Here is an 18,901-nt window from a genome sequence, read left to right as displayed (position 1 = left end):
TATATTTTATCTAGTGTCTTGGTTGTTTCAATCAAGAAAATTTATAGAACAGGAATGCAGTCTTTATAATGTTGCAAAAAACTATTGCTTCCCATTTTTTCCCTCTAAATTTATCTTTTAATTATTTTAGTCATTTAAAGTTAACTTAAGCATCTTAATTCTCCTCTTTCTAGTATCCTTTCTTCTCCAGGTTGTTATTTCTTCTATTTCTCTGCTTTTACTATCCTTCCTCTTCCCTGGTAAAATTAAAAATTGGGAAGAATCTAGTATCAACTATTTCTACTTGATGATAGATTGATTTATTCCATTTTAATGTAGTTTTAATTTTTCAGTCACTTACCTATTGCATATCTCTTTCTGTTAGAAACAGGACTTTCTCCTCTCTTGTTTGCTGACATTTGAAATTCTCCTAGTAGGGGACAGATTGCTTTGGGGCATGAATACTACTGAATCTCATTTTCCACAAGTCTGTGCTGATGGTAAATGTAACTTAATATTTCAGATATAAATATAAGTAGCTCCCTACTATTAAACACTTGGTATTTATTGGGCATTGTGCTGAGTGCTTTACCTACAAAATCTCAACTCTTAAACCGTCTGGCAAGGTGACTACTATTGGCTTTATTGTATTGATGAGGAAGGCTGAGGCCCCAGCAGGGGAGGTAATTTAGCCAAGTTTACACAGTTAATGAGAGTCTCACTCTGTCTTGTCTGGTCCCCAAACCTGTCTTCTCTTTCTGTTACCGGGAAAAGGGAAATAAGAATTACTTCGGTTCTTAGTCACTAAAAAAAGGAATTTTTGACAAGAGACAAAAATCGTGATATAAGCAAGATTTTTATAAGTGAATTAAAAAAAAAAATAAAAGATAGCACACTCCTGAGAATTGGGAGTGGGCCGATCCAAGAGGGGAAAATGGTGCCATTCCTTTGTTTTTCCTTTCTTAATATCCTGGTTTCATGATTGACTGACATCTCAGGTTCCCTGTGCCCTGGCACGACCATCCCCTTTGGGGCAGGTTCAGTTGCAGTGTTTTGATTTTAACTGGCTTCTTTTACTGGCCCTCATTTAGGGAAAGTAAACATTTCTGAATAGTTCCTTTCCCCTTCTTCTCCCCTGCCCAGTGCTCATGTCTATCTAAACTACCTAACAATCCCCTCTCTAGTCATAGGACCCCAAATCTTTGGGACATAGAGGGTGATGGCTGCTCTAGCTACTTCCTGCTGATCTGGGGTGATGATGGGGCTTATTGGGGACCCAGACTAGCTGACTGTCACCAGGCAGGTGGGGAGCGAAGGGTCGGTGTCCATCGAGGGGCTTGTATAAAAGCTGTCTGGGCTGTTTGGTTGATTATCTTGTTGTATAGCCATTTGACGTTTGACTCTAGACAAGAAGAAACACATTTTATAAGGTTGAAAAGAAAGAGGTCAAATATATAGAGCTAATCCTAGCCAAGGGAGGAAAGGGGCAAGCAAGGGTCTTAAAAAAATTGATTTCTGTGCTTTCCGTTGGTTTGAGTTTTAGAAGGCAGATGTTGGAGTGTTAGTCCAGTGAACTAAAGGAGGAGTAAAAAGAGGGACCCTAATGTCAGAGACATTTTAAATTAGTATTAAAACAGTTTGGTGGAGTCCCCGAAAGAGAAAAGGTTAGAGCCAGTAGACATTAAAACGGAGGTTTATCTAACAGGGACCCATAGTCCCCTGGGGCGATGGGACAGTCTCACCGGAGTGTTGCTTGGAAAGCAGCCACAGATCGCTAAGAGGCTCACAAGAATATGTGGCTCCCGTTGGTGAACCAGTTCTCATCAGTGTTTGACAGGGGTTGGCGGGTGAGATCTGTTCTAGCTCCTAGAGAAATGGACAGGGTCTCATCACATAGGTGAAAGGTAATAGTGTAGCAGGATTGAGTGCCCCGCAAATGGAGGCAGTGGCATCTGGGTTTTCCAATAATAATGCCTGATATTTAAGAAGCCGAGCATCTGAGACCCAGAAATTTCCCTTACCTTTTAAAAGATCAGAAACTTGGTGGTTAGCATATGCTTGTATAGGGGCCCCCCAAATTAGCTTAAAAGCTTCCTCCAGGAGAGTGGAGAGGGGTCCCAACACTCTTAGGCAGGAAGGCCAGCCTCGAGCAGTGGGATCTAGCCACTTGGAGAGGTACCCCATAGGCTGTTGGGTAGGACCCAGCATTGGGTGAGGACCCCCAAGGCTATTCCTCCTCTCTCATGAACATGTAACAGGAAGGGCCTTGTCAGTTCTGGAAGCCCCAAAGCCGGGGATCTTGCTAGGAGATTTTTTAATTCTTCCATTGCTTCGTGTTGGGAAGGACCCCACTGGAGAGGTGCTGAGTCATCCTTACCCCTTAAAGTGTCATATAGTGGTTGGGCTATAGACCCATAGTGAGGGATCCAAAGCCTACAGTAACCTGTTAGTCCAAGAAATGCCCTGAGCTGTTTCTGAGTAGTGGGATTAGGGAGTTGTAAGATTTCCTGAATTTGTTCAGGGGGAAGGCTACAGTTTCCAGGAGTCAGGACAACTCCTAGATAAATTACCTCTTTGACCATTTTGGTCTTGGACCTGGAAACTTTATATCCCTGCTCAGCCAAGAAGTTAAGAGTTTGGACTGCGTGCTGGATGGCCTGCTCTCCAGTAAGGGAGCAGATAAGTAAGTCATCAACATACTGGAGAACAGTTCCTTTTTTAGGCTGTAAGCCCTGTAAATCTTGGGCCAAAGCTTGCCCAAAGAGGTGAGGACTGTCTCCAAACCCCTGCGGTCGTGCTGTCCAGGGTAGCTGGCGTTGATACCCACTGGGTGAGTCCCACTGAAAGGCAAGCAAGTATTGGGACTGGGGACTAAGGGGTACACGGGAGAAAGCAGCTTTAGGTCTAAGGTCATGGACCGCTGGGCTCCTGGAGGTATGCTTTCGGTGACACACAGCGGTGTGGACCCACGGGATGAAGAGGCCTTACAGCCTCGTTTATGACTGTTAAATTTTGGACTAGTCTCTGGACTCCATCCTTCTTAATGACCAGAAGGACAGGTGTGCTGCAGGATCTAGAGGAGAAGGGTCCAGAGAAGGAAGTCAGGACAGAGTAGGTGGCCCCGGTATCCAAAAGGAAAGTTACTGTCCTGCCTGCCACATCCATTTCTCCCCACAGCTCCAGCCCAGTGATGGGACCTCTTGAATTGGGGTTGACTGGAGGGGGCTTCTTTAGTCCCAGACAACCATCTGTGGGTCTTGGGCCGGTTCTCCCCTACAGGCCGTTTGGCTCAGGGGACAGAGGGCCAACCAATGATCTTGCTTGTTACACCAAAAGCAGGCAGATCTTGGAGGTCTGTCCCTGCAGGGATGTTCTCTGGCCCAGTGACCAGGTCGGTGGCAGATGCTGCACTTATTGGTGGACTTGCTTGGGCTGTTGGGGGCCGGGGATGTCAGGACGGTGGCTGCCCTTGAGGGGCCGCAGTCACCTGGGCAGGCCTCGCCTCCTTCCTGCTTTCCTGCTCCTGAGACTCGGCCTCTTGTACCTGCTCTAGATTATAAAACACTGTGGCAGCAGTGGTTAGCATTTCATCAAGAGTTACTCCAGGTTCCTGGATCCCCTTTTGGAGTTTTCATCTAATATCGGGGGCAGACTGAGTGAGAAACTTACCCTTTGAGATGATTTGTCCCTCATATGAGCTGAGGTCCAAATTAGTACACTTAGTAAGTGCCACTGGGAGTCGTGATAAAAAGGAGGTGAAGTTTTCTCTGGACTCTTGACTAACAGCCAACACCTTAGAATAACCGATAACCTTTGTTGGGCTGCCTGGAATCCTGTCTTATTTTCTGGCTTCTCTGAGGACTCTTTTCCTTTTCTGTGTCAGATAGGGTCTGGCCAAGGATAATACTAACATCTTTCCAGGTGCGAGGTGCTGGAATGCCTCTGTGTATTTCTCTGGTTTATTTGAGTAGCTTTCCAGATCAGTCTTAATTTGTCTCAGTTCTACCAGAGAGAATGGCTTATGTATGAATTGGGAACCAAATTCTCCACCTGTTTCTACCAGGGGACAGGTCTTTGCTATCAGAGGTAATGGACGAGCCGAAGGCAGTGTCTTTCCTGAGTTTGAGGGAAACGAAGGGTATATGGTAGGGAGAGCAGGGCAGGGCGTAGGTTTAGGAGAGTCCCCCTCTCTAGGGGGTGTCAGGGACAGTAGGTTATTAGGTGTAACCATTACCTGAGTGGTTAACTTACATTATTCTGGGAGATCATTGCTGCCCCTCAGTAAGTAAAGGATAAGAACGTATGGTATTTCAGACCATTTGCCTTGTCTCTTTCAGATGCGATCCAGCTGGAACAAGATGGTTGAGTTTATGTCCCTGTTTATAGGCCATGCTTCCTCGCAGGGAAGTCGATACTGTGGCCAGGCAGCAATGCAAAAGAATGTAAGTGTTTTCTTTTGAGGGTTTGTAGATTACAACGGTCCCAGTTGGCCAACACGCAGCCCAAAGGAGTCCCAGCAGGGACAGAGTCTTGCTTCCCACCTGAAAAACAAGGTGGGGATATAGGGGATTTTCAGAGCTTAGCGTCCTAAGGTGAAAGGCCCGTGGACTAGGCTGACGTCTCAGCCTCCGTCCACAACCAAATGCATCCTAGAGGTAGCCGTGCATCAGCAGCACCTAGCGTCCTAGGGTCCTGATTTGGGGATGGAAGCAGATGTCTCAGCCTCCCTCCAGAAAGCGGGAAACGGCCACAGTCTTACTGTGTGCTGGGTGCTGTCTGATTGGAGTGATCTCCTTTAGGTTAGCCAGTGGCTGGTCACCTGAGAGCAAGAAAGAAAGGTGATTGGTTTATTGTGGCTCTGGCGTAACCTTACTTAGCTCCACCTGGAGCTCCCTGGAGGGCGGAGTGGCGAGGCGGAGCAGCACAGCGCAGACCTGCAGGTGAGGTGGACAAGGCGTGCTGTGGGCAGGCGTGCATGTGGCTGGGCAGGGGAGGTGGCATGTCACTTCGGCACCCTAGCACAGCGATCTGCCCATAAAGGGGATCCCAAATGGGCCACCTGCTGCCCGACTGGCCCGGCGTCACTGGGAGCTCCAGATGCGGGGCGGGAGGGAAGTGGGATTGAGCCCTGTGCCCTGGCTCTGGGCTCCGGCTCCGGCCTGGCCCAGGGATTGGCCTAGCAGCGGACCAGAAGGGCCACCTGCCACCGACAGGCCCTCAGGGCTTGGAGCAACTACATGTGCACCCGACTGCCCTCCCTGCCCAACCACGCTTTGTATTCTCGGTCCAGCCTCCAGAGGCAGCCCCAGGAGCTTGTGCTCCGCTGGCTGACCTCGGGGAGGGAGACGGAAATGAAGGAGGAAAGATTTTTAAGCCCTCAATCTGAGTCATAGCACCAAAATTATATTACTGGAAAAAGGGAAATAAGAATTACCTCGGCTCTTAGTCACCTGAAGAAAAGGAATTTTTGACGGGAGACAAAGACTGTGATATAAACAAGATTTTTATTAGTGAAGTTAAAACAAAAAATTAGCACACTCTTGAGACTTGGGAGCGGGCCAATTCAAGAGGAGAAAAATGGCGCCGTCCCTGTGTTTTTCCTGTCTTTATATCCTGGTTTCGTGATTGATTGATTGATCAATTGACAACTCATGTTCCCTGCTCCCTGGCACACCCAACCCCTCATGGGCAGGCTCAGCTGCAGCGTTTTGATTTTAACTGTCTTCTTTTACTGGCCTTCATTTAGGGAAAGCAAACATTTCTGGATTGCTCCTTTCCCCTTCCTCTCCCCCTGCCCGGTGCTCATTTCTATCTAAACTGCCCACCACTTCCACTATCCTCTCTCTCTTGAGTCGCTGGACTAAACACCACTTCCTCATGCTCTCTCCCCTTGGATGACTGCTAACTTTATGGGAACATTGAGAAGGCTTAGTGCTGGCTGTGTTCCTGGGTGCCTTGTCCTCAGATTCTGGGTGGAGGCTGGAGGTCTTCAGGTCGGGGATATCGGGCCATCTGTACGCTCACTCCTCACACATGTTTCTTTCAACATCTGGAAACTCCTCTGATAACTTTTCTATTTTCAGATTTTCCAAAGCAAAGTTTTACCCTTCCTTTTTCCATAAGACTCTCTGAATCACAACTTTATTTTCTAAAACATCTGATATTATTTCAGTCACTGTTGATGATATAATCAGACCGTAATTGGCTCCTTCACTAACATACTAGAGTATGTCCCTAATGCCTCACATATTTTGAACTCTGGTAATAAAGTTTCTGACAAAGTGCTGTTTGAGCATAGCTTCCTTAGTAATAGATGTATTACTCACCTTCCTGAGCAAAACCCTTTTTGGATGAAAGCTGAGATGGACCAGCCTTGTGCTGAAATCTGCTCTGTTCATTCCAGAGTGCTTCCAGAGCATCGCTTTTCAAACTCATTGACTCCTGCTCTCTTTTCCCCTTGGGCAAATGAAGACAATGACTTGCCTCCCATCTCCTTAGATGATGAGGGTATTAAGTGAGTAGATGGAAAAGCCAATTAAGTGCTTTGAATTCTTAAAACCAACTGTTATAAGTCAAGCCACCATGATCATAAAGAAGTTTATTGCATTTTGAAAAGGACAAATTTAAATCAAGAGTAGAAATTATGTGTAGCACACATAGTTTATACAAATATGGTATTAAACTCTGAATATAAACAGCTGTATAAATTAATATAAAACACTGCATGGTTGCAGCACCCATATTTTAAAATAGCCTCTTCTAAGCTGCTTTACCTAACTGGTTATTTTCTGTGTTCTAAGAAATAGCTCCACGTGAGCAAGACTTATGTAAGAAATAGTTCCATGTGAGCAAGGTGGGAAAGCCTGGGACTGGGGGACAGGAGCGCAGTCTCTGGGTGGCCACCCCTGTGCTTCTTTGTGTTATCAGCAATCACATGCGGAACTATTGGTACAACTGTCAGGACAAGCAGTGATTAGCCGAAATGGCAAATTTATCTCGGCCGTGTTGTGGTTGTCCAAGATGTGCACTATTCATTAATCTGGGAAGAATTAATGGTATATCTATTCTGTGCTGGCAGCTGGAGATCCAAAATGATTAAGATGCAGTTATTGCCTTGGGAGAGATATGACACGAAGTTACAATAAAGTGTGATAAGCTCTTCACTAACCTATGGACAGAGGCTCACGGGAAAGTCCTATCCAGGGCTATGAGGGAAGGTGAGATCAGATTATTACAACTAAGAACTTACTGTAATACTAAAATAAAATCCACGTCTGTTAAGATGCTGTACAATTGGGTGCTGCACCTGGCGCTCTACCCACATTTAAATTTCTTCAGCTTCAATGCACAGACAACAAAGCAAGCAGAAGCAACTACAACTAAAGCCCATCAAAATTCAAACCCAGTACGTGTGTGGACGGAGGAGGGACACTGTTTTCTGCCCCCAGCCCTTTCTCCTCCCGCCTTCGCTCTCTCAAATGGGAGTTTAATCTGAATAAAGAAATAGAAATGGGACACTTCCTCTCTAAACACATGTGGTCCCCAAACTGTAAATCGAAGCATCATGGGTGTTTGATCCCTCACTGGCGTACATTCTCTGTTGTGTTTCCACAAGGAAGCGCCTCTCACTAATGTGACATCTACTCACGTTGAAGGGAAAAAGGAAGCCCTGGAATGCCGGCACGCCTCTCTGAAGGGTGTCTTCTGTCCGTTCCCTTTCTCAGTTCTGTTGAGCTGTGGCACTTTGAAGCCTTGCCTTGCTCACAAGACTCCCCCAGTTTGGTGGACCATAGAGCTTTTCTCCATTCAGGTGTCTGGCAGGAAGTGCATTAAGCTGGACTTGATGGGAAGCCTGCTAAAAATACCTTCTTTAGTGTGAGGATATTTCAAAGAAGGATCGAAGCTGCTAATTTTAGCCACTCCCAAGGGAACATGTTTGCATGGTCCAGGGAGATGGCCTCACATGTTTCTTTATAAAGCAGAAGGCAATGGGGCTTTTGTGGGCTGAGTGTCAGGGTTTTGCCCCCCTTGTCTTGTGGCACCTGGTGGGTTCTGCCCGCCCTTAGATGAAATTGACATAGTGTCTTTTATTTCTGGCTGGAGTAAACCTGGAACTGGAAAGGATATTGCAGGACATAAATAAAGGTCCACTTGTGGGGTATTTATTTTCAGAGGGATCCTTGAGACATTTCATTGCTTGTCTCCAGAGTCCCGGTGTCTTCTTTAAACAGGAGCTGGGTGTCTGGACGAACTTGAAAGCTTCCTGAGTCTTGATGTGGTGCTGAAGCAGAAGCTTTGAATCTTCAAGCTGTTGACTGCAGAGGAAATGCAGAGGTTTACAGATTATCAGCAGACGTACAGAACATACAACATCCAGAAGCTTTTCCCTCCATAGTGGAGACACTGCAGATTCCACAGTTTCCCTGACAGTGAGGGGCAAATTGAATACATCATGCAGAGCCGGTCTCTGACCCCTGCTCCCCAGCTCCCCGCAGCCCCCTGTCCCCACTCTCAGGTTTTCACCTCAAATGACCTCAGACCAGCCATGGGGGAACTTTTTATCTCTAGACATGTCCCCCTTCTCTCTTCTTTGCCTAGAATGTGCCTTTGTTTTCTATTCGTCCTGGTGTATTAGTTTTGTAGGGCTGCTTCAACAAAGTACTGCAAATTGGGTGGCTTAAAACAGCAGAAATGTATTGTGTCACAGTCTGGAGGCTAGAAGTCCAAGATCAAGGTGTCGGCAGGTCCCTACTCCCTCTGAAACCTGTAGGGAAATTCCTTGCCTCCGCCTAGATTTGGGCAGATTTGTTGGTAGTCTTTGGTGGTCCTTGGTTGATGGATGCATCACTTCACCTGGTGTTCCCTCTCTGTGTCTTCACATCATCTTCCCTCTGTGTCTGTCTGTGTCCAAAATTTCCCATTTATAAGGATACAAGTCATGTTGGATAAGGGTCCACCTGAATGACCTCATTCTAATTTGATTACCTCTGTGAAGACTATCACCAAGTAAAGTCAATTTCTGGAGTACTGGGAGTTAGGATTTCAACATATCTTTTTTTAGGGGGACACAATTCAACCCCTAACACCTGGCTAGTATCTTCTCTGAGAACTCAGCTGTTGAGCAGTCTTTGTGTTACCCCAGGTTGAGATGAAATACTCTTTCTGAGAACTTGACATTTCCCCCTATGATGGGCTTTGTATGCTGTGTTGCCTACTTAATTTGTTTATTTTCCAAAATAAATGGTAGCTAGCACATAAGGCGCACTCACTGAACTCAGAGCAGCAAGATGCGCAGTGGGAAAAAAAATTCCATGCCTTTGATTTTGCAAAACGTTTAGCATTTGCAGTGAAGTTCTATATTAAATAAGAAAACAGCCTCTCAATTTACTAAATAGATTGTTTGATCTGGAAATGACCAAGTGGCTGTACTTTGCTTTGGTCAGGAGACTTTGCAATGAGTCTGGATCACATTTGGGAAGCAAGAGGGGTGGTTTGAGCATGTCCGCAGCCCCTTCTATAGAAGACGAATTGGGCAGGGCTCTGGGACAAGTGTCTCTAATAATGGGGTGAGTGGGAAGGGATGCTGTTGAGGTGATTACAGCACAGGGCAGCTAATCCAAACAGTTGGCTTCTATTCCTGACTCACCCCAGATTCACTGTGACCTCCAGCAATTCGTTCACCTTCAGACGCTCTTTTAAGTGAGCTTTAAAGTAAGGATGGCAATTATGAACATGTAAACATACGGAACGTGATGAGGACTAATTTTGGGGATAGAGTTTAAAGAGATTTTCCTGAAATCTCTTATTTACTTTAGATGTTGTAAAGGTTATGAACTGGCAAGCTGGTTTTAGCTAATATTAAAAAAAGGTAAACTCATTTGAGTAAGTAGGTTCAACTTTAGTAAGTTTAAAAGCAAATGTCTTTCTTCCTCTGGAAAATAAAGCCAGATGAATAGAAGACAAACTGCTCTGTAGGGAAAAAAAAAAAAATGCATCTCAACTTTTTTCCCTTGATCCATTTTGTTTCTTTCTGTAGAGAGTTAACTGGAAAGTTGATCCTTGGAGAGAGGCTGGATGGGGACCGAAATAGCAGAAGTGAAGAGTTTAGGGGAAGTAGACTTCACTGCACCAGTCCCTGGAGGATTTTGATGGAGAAAATAGAACTGGGGACTACACTCTATTATCTGCATGAACTTCAGAGGTAAACAACAGCCCCAGAATTTCTGTTTGTGAGGTTTGGTAATAGTCGTATTGCTGGAAGTGGTCCAGATGACCAGGATGCTTAAAGTTGTGCCTGTGGAGAAATTTACATTAAATTATAAAACTGAAGTTAGACCCTTCAGAGGACAGTGGGATGGAGCTGATAGAGGTTATAGAAATGTTTCTAAAACCTCTAGTTTCCCTCTTAGACACCATACAAGCTGCCAGTGGGTACTGGGGTTCTTTTATAGAAATGTAGGCAACAGAACAATATAACTACACACACACAGACACATTCCAACTGAGCATGACGTGCACTCCTTTCTTTTGGAGCATTAATAGTGAAGGAAATTAATACATTTGGATTTCTTCAGCAAGGTTTCTCAATCAGTCCATATAATCCAATGTAGACACTGACCAGCTACTATTTTCTCAACAGTCTAAGTGGTGTGGGGCTATTTAAAAAGGGCAGGGTAAGAAAATATGAGACATTGTCCCTGCTGGCAAGTTATTTATAGTTTGGTCATTGAGGCTAGATAAAATAGAATGAAACCCAATTGTCGGATAAAACATAAAATGTACATTCTGTGATAAATGATGATGAGGAAATAAACGTTGTAGCTGGTTAGAAAAGGAGACACATTTATGGGCAGAAGTATTCAAGAAAACTATGAAAAATGTGAGTCTTCAGCTGGACCGTGAGGAAGACTCGAGCTGGACGAGGGGATGGGATAGGCCAGTGATGGCCAGTTCATGTGTCTGTGCACTTGCTGTCTTTGACAGACATTATTAACCAACCACCCCAGAGCAGATTTTTCTGTCCTTAGAGAACTGTCCACATACTGTTTTCTTAAATTCATTATTGATAATTGGTTTATTTTCCTAGCATTCTATAGTCTAGTATAAGAGTGAAGCCTTGTTTGTCTCTGAGCCTACTAAGTCAGCACCTGGGAGAGGCTCACCGTGGCGATGACCTAGGTGCACGGCTGGGTCTCGCTTGAAGAACTTCCCTTTCAGCTGTGAGGAAGTAGCTGATAGACTCCAGGTGCAGTGACTTAGGGATCTGCTGTCACGGCTGCATTTGAGCCAAAGCCAAGCTCTTCTGGGCAACCCCAGCCAGTGGCTGAGCACATTGAGGGTGGAGGGACCGGGGACTAGGGCTTGGCCATTTCTGCTGTTTGCAGGACAGTGTTTCCCTCGGAGCTCCCCAGTAGGTTGGCTGAGTATCAGATATGCATTGCAGTCTGAGACACTCCGTGTCCAGTCCTGCTCCCCCCGCCTTTATCTTTCATAGGCAATACCTCCGGGTTAGCCTCTGGCACTCCTAATGCCATTTCAGTGTCTGCTTCCAGAAGACTGAGTAAAAATTTGTGGGACTGAGCTTGTTGGTGATAAGTTTTCACTGGATCCACCAGTTTGCATTGTCTGGTTCTGAGCTGAGCCTTCATTCTGCCACTTATGAGCACTAACCAAGTTTTGGGCTCTGAGACAAATGTTGGAAATTCAAAGATGAATAAGGCTGATTCCTACTTTCGACAAGACAGACTCATGAATGTGTATGTAGACACTGAGACTTAAGAGGAGCAACTTGTTCAAAAACTGTTCTCCTGAGTGGCCAGCTGACTTTTGCATCCAAGAAAGAGGTCTTGGTGATGATGTATGAATCTGTGGCAGGTACAGTTACATGCAGTAGTGTTCACATCACTTTATCCTAGTCCATGTAGGAATTCTTTGGAACACTGATCCCTCAGGGGTGCTTCATGGAATGAACATGTGGGCTTCTGGACTGCAATTTGGAGGATTCTTCTACATGCTAAGTTGTGTTGTGCGTTAGCAAGAGCAAGTCATCAAATCAGTTTTCCAAACTTCTTTGGCTCAGGAATTCTTTTACAGGACACCTTTAGGAATGCTATCCTACCCCGTTAAATCAAGTGGTGGCATATTACTACAAGCAGTAGCTAACATCTATTCGATGTTTTCTAACTGCTATTTATGGCAAAGCACTGTTAAGAACCCCATTTTTCAGATAAGGAATCTGAGGCAGCACGCAGGGTTAAGTAACTTGCCCTAAGGGACACAGCTGGGCAATAGAACCAAGCCCTGCCCCACTACTCTTACTCCCCTGCCTCCCAGTGTCTTTGATGTGTTGAAACCAGTGAGCCTGCGTCTTGCAGAGAGCAGGGGACGTAGGACTGAAATTCACCAAAGACGCAGAAAAGTACAAGTGGGAAAATTACAACTGCTTTGCTCATCCGCAGGGACTGTGAGTTTTGTGCAATTCTGTGAGATATATGTACAAAGGCCTGAAAAGATGGCTAGCTTGGATGAAGTTTAGTGGGAGGGGTGAGAGGCCAAGCACTAACACTTCTGGCTAGCAGTCTGGGGTTCTCCCTCCGAGAATCAGCATATCTAGGGTTGATTCTGCTTTCTCTCTGATGCCCCTTCACCTCCTTGTTTTGTACCCTCTTCTGTTTTTCAGTGTCCCGGCACTCTGTCCCTTGTGCCCCAACACATACTATCAGATAGAAGCTGACGGATACAGTTAAGAGCCAGGGCTTTGCAGTCAGATGCCTGGATTGAGATCTTCCCTGTACCCCTCACTGATTGTTCAAGTTACTTCATCTTTCTAAGACTCGGTTTTCATTTGAGTAACATGGTGCTATAAAAAATGTCTATATCATAAGATTAAAGTAATGATTCAAGAAAATAATATATGTAAAGTACTTAGTACGTAGTGGGCACTTAATAAATGGTGTTGGCTGTAAAGTTTTATCTCTCTAGCTGTTTCTGAAATTAAATAGTGACCTCTTAAACTGAATATCCTCCCAAACGTAAGGGGGAAAAGTATCTAATTTCAGGTACCATGCAGGTGGTAGAGAAAGGAGGAAATATTTTGCAAGGGGATGGTGGCTTTTAGACCCTTTCCAAATAAACCCCCCAAGTGCATGATTACTGTATTTAACCCTTGACTGTAAAAGATACCCCAGCTTTGGTTTATTTTGTGATGACTTCAGGCACCACAGGGCCAGGTAATCTGCATATACTTAGTGGGTTTGCTGGCCACTGGACAGTATTAAGACTTTCTACTGTCACCTCAATACCTTGCTGGTAATTTGAGCCTTTGAAGAAGCAGACAATGAGAGTTTTAGTTGGCTCTAATGTCTATTCTGTAGCTTTATTTGCCTCTTTCCCAGAGATTGAGCATTTGTGTCTACGGGCATAAGATCGATTAGGGCATTGTGTGGCGGAAATGAAAAGGAAACATTCTTTCTTTCCTCCCCGGCTCCGCCTGGCACTGGCTGCAGCAAAGCGCCTTGTCTGAACAGCCGCGTGTCCTGAGCGCGTGGACAGGGCAACCGTAATTGCACACTTATCTCTGAGACAAAAAGTAAATGAACTCGCTATCTAATTTATTCAGATGGCTCTCAAAATGCAGCATTTCATGTCCTGATTTGATTTACAGGAACTAGAATTCACTATGAATGCGTTGTTAGGAAAATTACTTCAGCACAAAGTACTCCCCTCCCCCTGCCCCCCCTTTTATCCCAGCTGCAGTAACTAATAGCTTAAGATATAAGATAAAAATAACGTATTTTGTAATTAATATTTTAATTTACCAAGAAGGGAGCTACATGGTGACTAGACTTCTCTTCCCCGTGATAATAATGAACCCAGGCAATTTGAAACGAAGGAAGGAGAGCAGCCAGAAGTTTAATACCTTTGATTAAGAACATGTTTCCACAGTGGCTATTATGCTCCGATTTAAAAGAGCAAAACAAGACTCAGGCTGATTTTATTTTGCAACTGCAGGGGGTCTTATGGCATCAAAAGAAGACGAGAAAATGTTTAAGGATAATTAAAGGCAATTTGCCTCATCAGGCCTTTTTCCTCCTCCTTTCCCCCCATCCCCTCCTTCTCTCCCGACAGTACTTGCTAATTGCTGCTTCAGTGACCTGAGGACTTTTTGCGTTTTCCCTTCAAGTAACTTGCCTATTTGGCTGTTGCCCACACTTTATAATTGACTGCATAAATCAGTGAATCTTCATTAGTTCATTAAAAAAAGAACAAAACAGAACATGAGTTACTCCCTGTCTTATCATGCAGGCTAGTTAGACATCAGGAGAGCTATAGGCAAGAAATGAATTACACGTGTTAACTCATTTCATCTCCGAAATAATGTCGTGACGTCCCTGTGTTTGAACGGGAAACCAGAGTAGCTTGATTAGGGTCCCACTGCTTATGGTGAGATTGGAACTCTAAGCTTTGTTTCCACATTATTACCTTTTTAAGTGAAGCCTTCCCTGTTTCTTTATTCATTTAAAAACTTTCCACTTAGAATTTTCATTCACTCCTTCAATTTGAATGCCCGTGGCAAGCATTTACCCGTACAACACTTAGGTTGTGAAAAGTGAACTTGGTGATGCTCAGAAAACTCATTGTGGAAAGTCATTCACAGCGGCTTCCCCAGGGACAAGAGGAAACTCAGTCACCTCCGGGAACATTTTAGCCTAAGTTTTAAAATAACAGAACCTAGAGTAGGAGCTGAGTTCCTAAAATGCGGAGTGTTTTAATTTGACATTACGTTTTCAACTCTGCAAATTGACAGTAAAAGGCATCACATGCCCAGATAAAGTGACCTCCGGGGAAAGGGAGTGATCCAGAAATGTTCGACCTCGACGTTTGCACAGGTTTTCTTTAAACTCAGGTGAACTGAACAATATGGATGCCGAGTAAGCGAAAGATAAATGATGCTGAATTAAGTGAAGGATTAGGTGTGTGTCATGGGAGGGACTCCCACAATTTGCATGAGTCTACAATAGGGTGATTACCCTGCTGGTTTGGGGAAGGGGCAGCACGGACGAGATGGGGGGAAATAACAATGGCTGCACAGTAATTCTTCGCCTAGATAAGAGTATTGGGGAAGGGGGCGGGAATCGCAATGTGGGAGCCTCTGAGATGTAAGAAGAGGTTTAATCTCTCTTCCCAATTTGCTTTCTGCCGGCAGCTCCTTGCTATCCCCGAGCACACAACCACATACACACTCTGGGCCAATGTGTGCGGAGTTTGGGTTTTTAAGATTTTCCATTTTAGTTTTTATAGCTTTGATTTTTAACTACATTTTACACACAGAAACAGCCAAATATTTGCATATGAAGCACATTTGCTCCAAGTTCTAATTTCAAAAGAATTTAAAACAGAATATTAGAGATAAAGAAAGGCTTTGGAGAGTAACACAGAAAAGACGAATGGAGAATGCCCTGGGGTTAGCCTAACCTCCTTAGATTCTAGGGATAATGAGGTAGGGCATAACTTTCAGCTTGAACATCCTCAAAGAGAGAGAAGACGGAGTGAACCAGTTTCTAGCTCGCTTCCTCTGCCACCCTTTATTCTATGCCCAGGGAGTTGGTTTCAACTCCTAGAATCCTATAAAACATTTTATATCCTAGAAATTCTACTTAGTTCCTCACTGGTTGTATCAAAGTTAGCCCAACCTTATTTTAAGGAAATATTCAAGAAATTGGAAGTGGTTAAAATTGAAGGTGAACTTGTGGGTTGAGAAATGAAGATACTCTGCATGATAAATTGCAAATGGAATAGAAAATTACAAAGTTTGAGTTAATTTTGAAGTCACGTACATCCTAAGTTTGGCACTGTTTTGATGAAAAGTATCTTTAAGCAGAGTGGTGCATGTGCTTTTGTAGACTAGCTGTAAATTCTGTCCTTCCAACACCATCGCTCTGATTCTTCTCCTGACTTGCTAGGCTCCAGCTGCACTGACCGCCTTTCTGCTCCTGCACATCGCCAGCTCCCTCACACCCAGCGCTGGCACGCGCTGTGTCTTCAGCTTAGGACACTCCTCTTGGATCCTTCCAGTTCCCTTTTGAGGTAAACTTCTGCTCATCTGTCAGATGACTAATTAGAATGTTTCTTCTTTTGTTCTCATACTACCTTCCATTTTTCTTTATAGGACATATAAACATAATTGAAAACCACTTGTGTAATTCCTGCTTTCATATCAGTCTCTCCTTACAGATTGTGAGAGTCATGAGGGTAGAGTCTGTAATTACCTTGTTTACTGTTATATAGGAGTTATATATAATTACCTTATATACTGTTATATAGGACTGGCCAGAGCCAGTCCGTGATAAATCATTGTTGTGTGGATCAATGTATGACTGGTCTTGGACTTCAAAAATAGGATGAATACTGAACTGCTCAAAGCAACTGAAGTGGAAGTCACATCTCAGTACTGTGGGTGAACTAGCCCAGGAGCCTCCACGCCAAAAAATAGAGGAGCAGGTGTTAAACATACACTGAGCTGTGAGGAGTGCTGGGGAGACAGAAAACAAGCAGTGTCGATTTTCTGATTTTTAAACAGAGAACAGCAACCAAGGTTCACTTGGGATCTTTACATGACAGGTAGTGGTTGGGGCCTGGTAGGCTGAACCAGTTTAATGCTGTCTAATTGAAAGAAAGTCCCTGGTATCAATCATCCTTTCATGGTAACCCAAGTCTGTCAGTGAAGTAATTTCTCGACCTTCTGACAAGGCTGTGAGCTATGGATTCCGTGTTTTCTGTCCACACATACAGAATGCATCATTTCTCATCCTTCTGGTTTTCCCTGATACCTGACATTCCACAGCTTTCTCTGAGTCGTGTATCCTTTCCTTGTAACCCCGTAGTGTCCTCTGCATCTAACATTGCATATATTTGCTTATTTGTTTCCTCCTCTAGACTAAAAGCTTCTTAATGGCAGTGATTTTCTCATTTGCCTATATATTTCCATGACTAACTCAGTGTCTAGCACTAGAGGCCTGAGTAATATTTGGCAAAGTTAATGGAATTAAACTCATTATATTTAAATAATTGTTTCCTTTTACCAAGTAAATATACTGGTTGGGAAATGATTAAATGTATATTCATATATGGGAGCAAAACAGAGTAGGTCATATAGCCAAATAGTAAAATTTCTTGTTTGACCAATTTTAGTTATAGATACTTTGACAGGTTGATGGAAGAATCACCTCTTCTTCTCTGCAATGTGACTTTGCAGCATCTCCCATCAAGAGATGGAGTCTCTTTGCCCAATGCTTGAATCTTGGCTGGCCTTAGAGTTTGCTTTGGCCAATGGAATATGACAGAAGTGATGGTGTGCTAGTGTCAAGCCTTTATTTTTCCTCTGCTCTCTTGAAACTCTTGTATGCTTTATGAACAACACTGGACAGGCATTCTAGCTGAGGTCATCCTAGACCAACTGGTTCTCAGCTGATCACAGATGCATTGACTGAACCCAGCAAAGAGCAGAACTGCCCAAATTATGTAGAATTTTAAGCTAAATAAATGGTTGTTGCTTTATATCATTACATTTTGGGGGTCTTATGCAGCAGAAGCTAATTGTTGTAGATTTGTTAGTTTTAATAGGCTAAGTCAAAATGGCTGATACTGCATTTTGCTAAGAGGATGGGTAGTAACATCTGACCCATGCACAGAGCATACCTTGAAAGGAGAATCCCAGATGGAATGACTTGGCAGTGAAAGGCTTGAGACATTAGATACCATGAGTGGGAGCTGGAAAGTGACAAAGGAAAATACATTCTTTAAGGAATAAACAACAGTAAATGAATAGGCAGACCCTATGAATCATCTCATAAAGAGTACAAACTTCCTCAAAATTAGAGGTGACTTCAGAAGACAAATCAAACATCAAGATGAGATGACTTGATATTCAGGTTAAGCAAGGCAGGTCAGACACAGTGCTGGGAGGAGCCCGCGTTGATTAGTGATGACTGCAGTCTATCAACATTTAGGAAGAACAAACATCATAAACCAATAATTAGAAGATAAGCCATGGGATAAAATTTAGGGTGATTTTAAGAAAATAAGAGAATTAATGAGCAATGGCTATGAGGGTGAAGAAAGGAAACAGCCCTTCTGACGTGGAGTGCGGAGGTCTGAACTTGCTTCCTGTTAGTACCGTTACCCGGCTCTAAGGACGTCAGTGAGCCTCAGGTTCTTCAAGTGGACATTGGGTTACTGTAACTCTGTTTCACAGAGGGAATCAAATAAGGTAACGGTCAGAAAGTCACTTAGTTTATTGTAGATTGCTAGAACAATGGTTTTTTTTTTTTTTTTTGGTAGGGGAAGGTAATTCAGCTTATTTATTTATTCTTAGAGGAGGTACTGGGGAATTGAACTCAGGACCTCATGCATGCTAAGCACATGCTCTACCACTTGAGCTGTACCCTCCCCCTAGAATAATGGTTCTTAACATCTAAGGTTAACATGGGAAACTCTAAGTAGATAATTTTAGATGATCAGCTCATGGACAGTCATATAAAGTTGTTTTTTTTTTTAATCCATGGCTTCTGTCACTTATGTTCACCTCTCTCATGGTCCTTCCCCTCACCTCTAGAACAACCTTGCTGCTGCAGACAGTGGCAAAACCTCCTTTTTGCTGAAGTTGGAATGTTCACTCACCTCTGTGAATCAGGGTGATGATTCAATTTCATCTCTTTGTGAAAAATTCTGCTTTTATATGCCTGTGTCATACTCTAGGCCCCTGGATAGCGAAGATATAGAACAAATGTGTTCAATGCTATTTTGTAACCCAATTTTTGGGAATTAATCTCTTTTTTTAAAATTTGGGGTAAAGAAGGTATGCTTTTGAAACTTTCTTTTCTGTATTTTTTGTTTGTTTTCTTTTTTGGGGGGAGGGGAGGTA

The sequence above is a fragment of the Camelus bactrianus genome, chromosome 13, assembly GCF_048773025.1.
Source record: "Camelus bactrianus isolate YW-2024 breed Bactrian camel chromosome 13, ASM4877302v1, whole genome shotgun sequence".
Classification (NCBI taxonomy): domain Eukaryota; kingdom Metazoa; phylum Chordata; class Mammalia; order Artiodactyla; family Camelidae; genus Camelus; species Camelus bactrianus.
The sequence above is the reverse complement of the archived record's forward strand: the minus strand, read 5'-3'. Positions refer to the sequence as shown.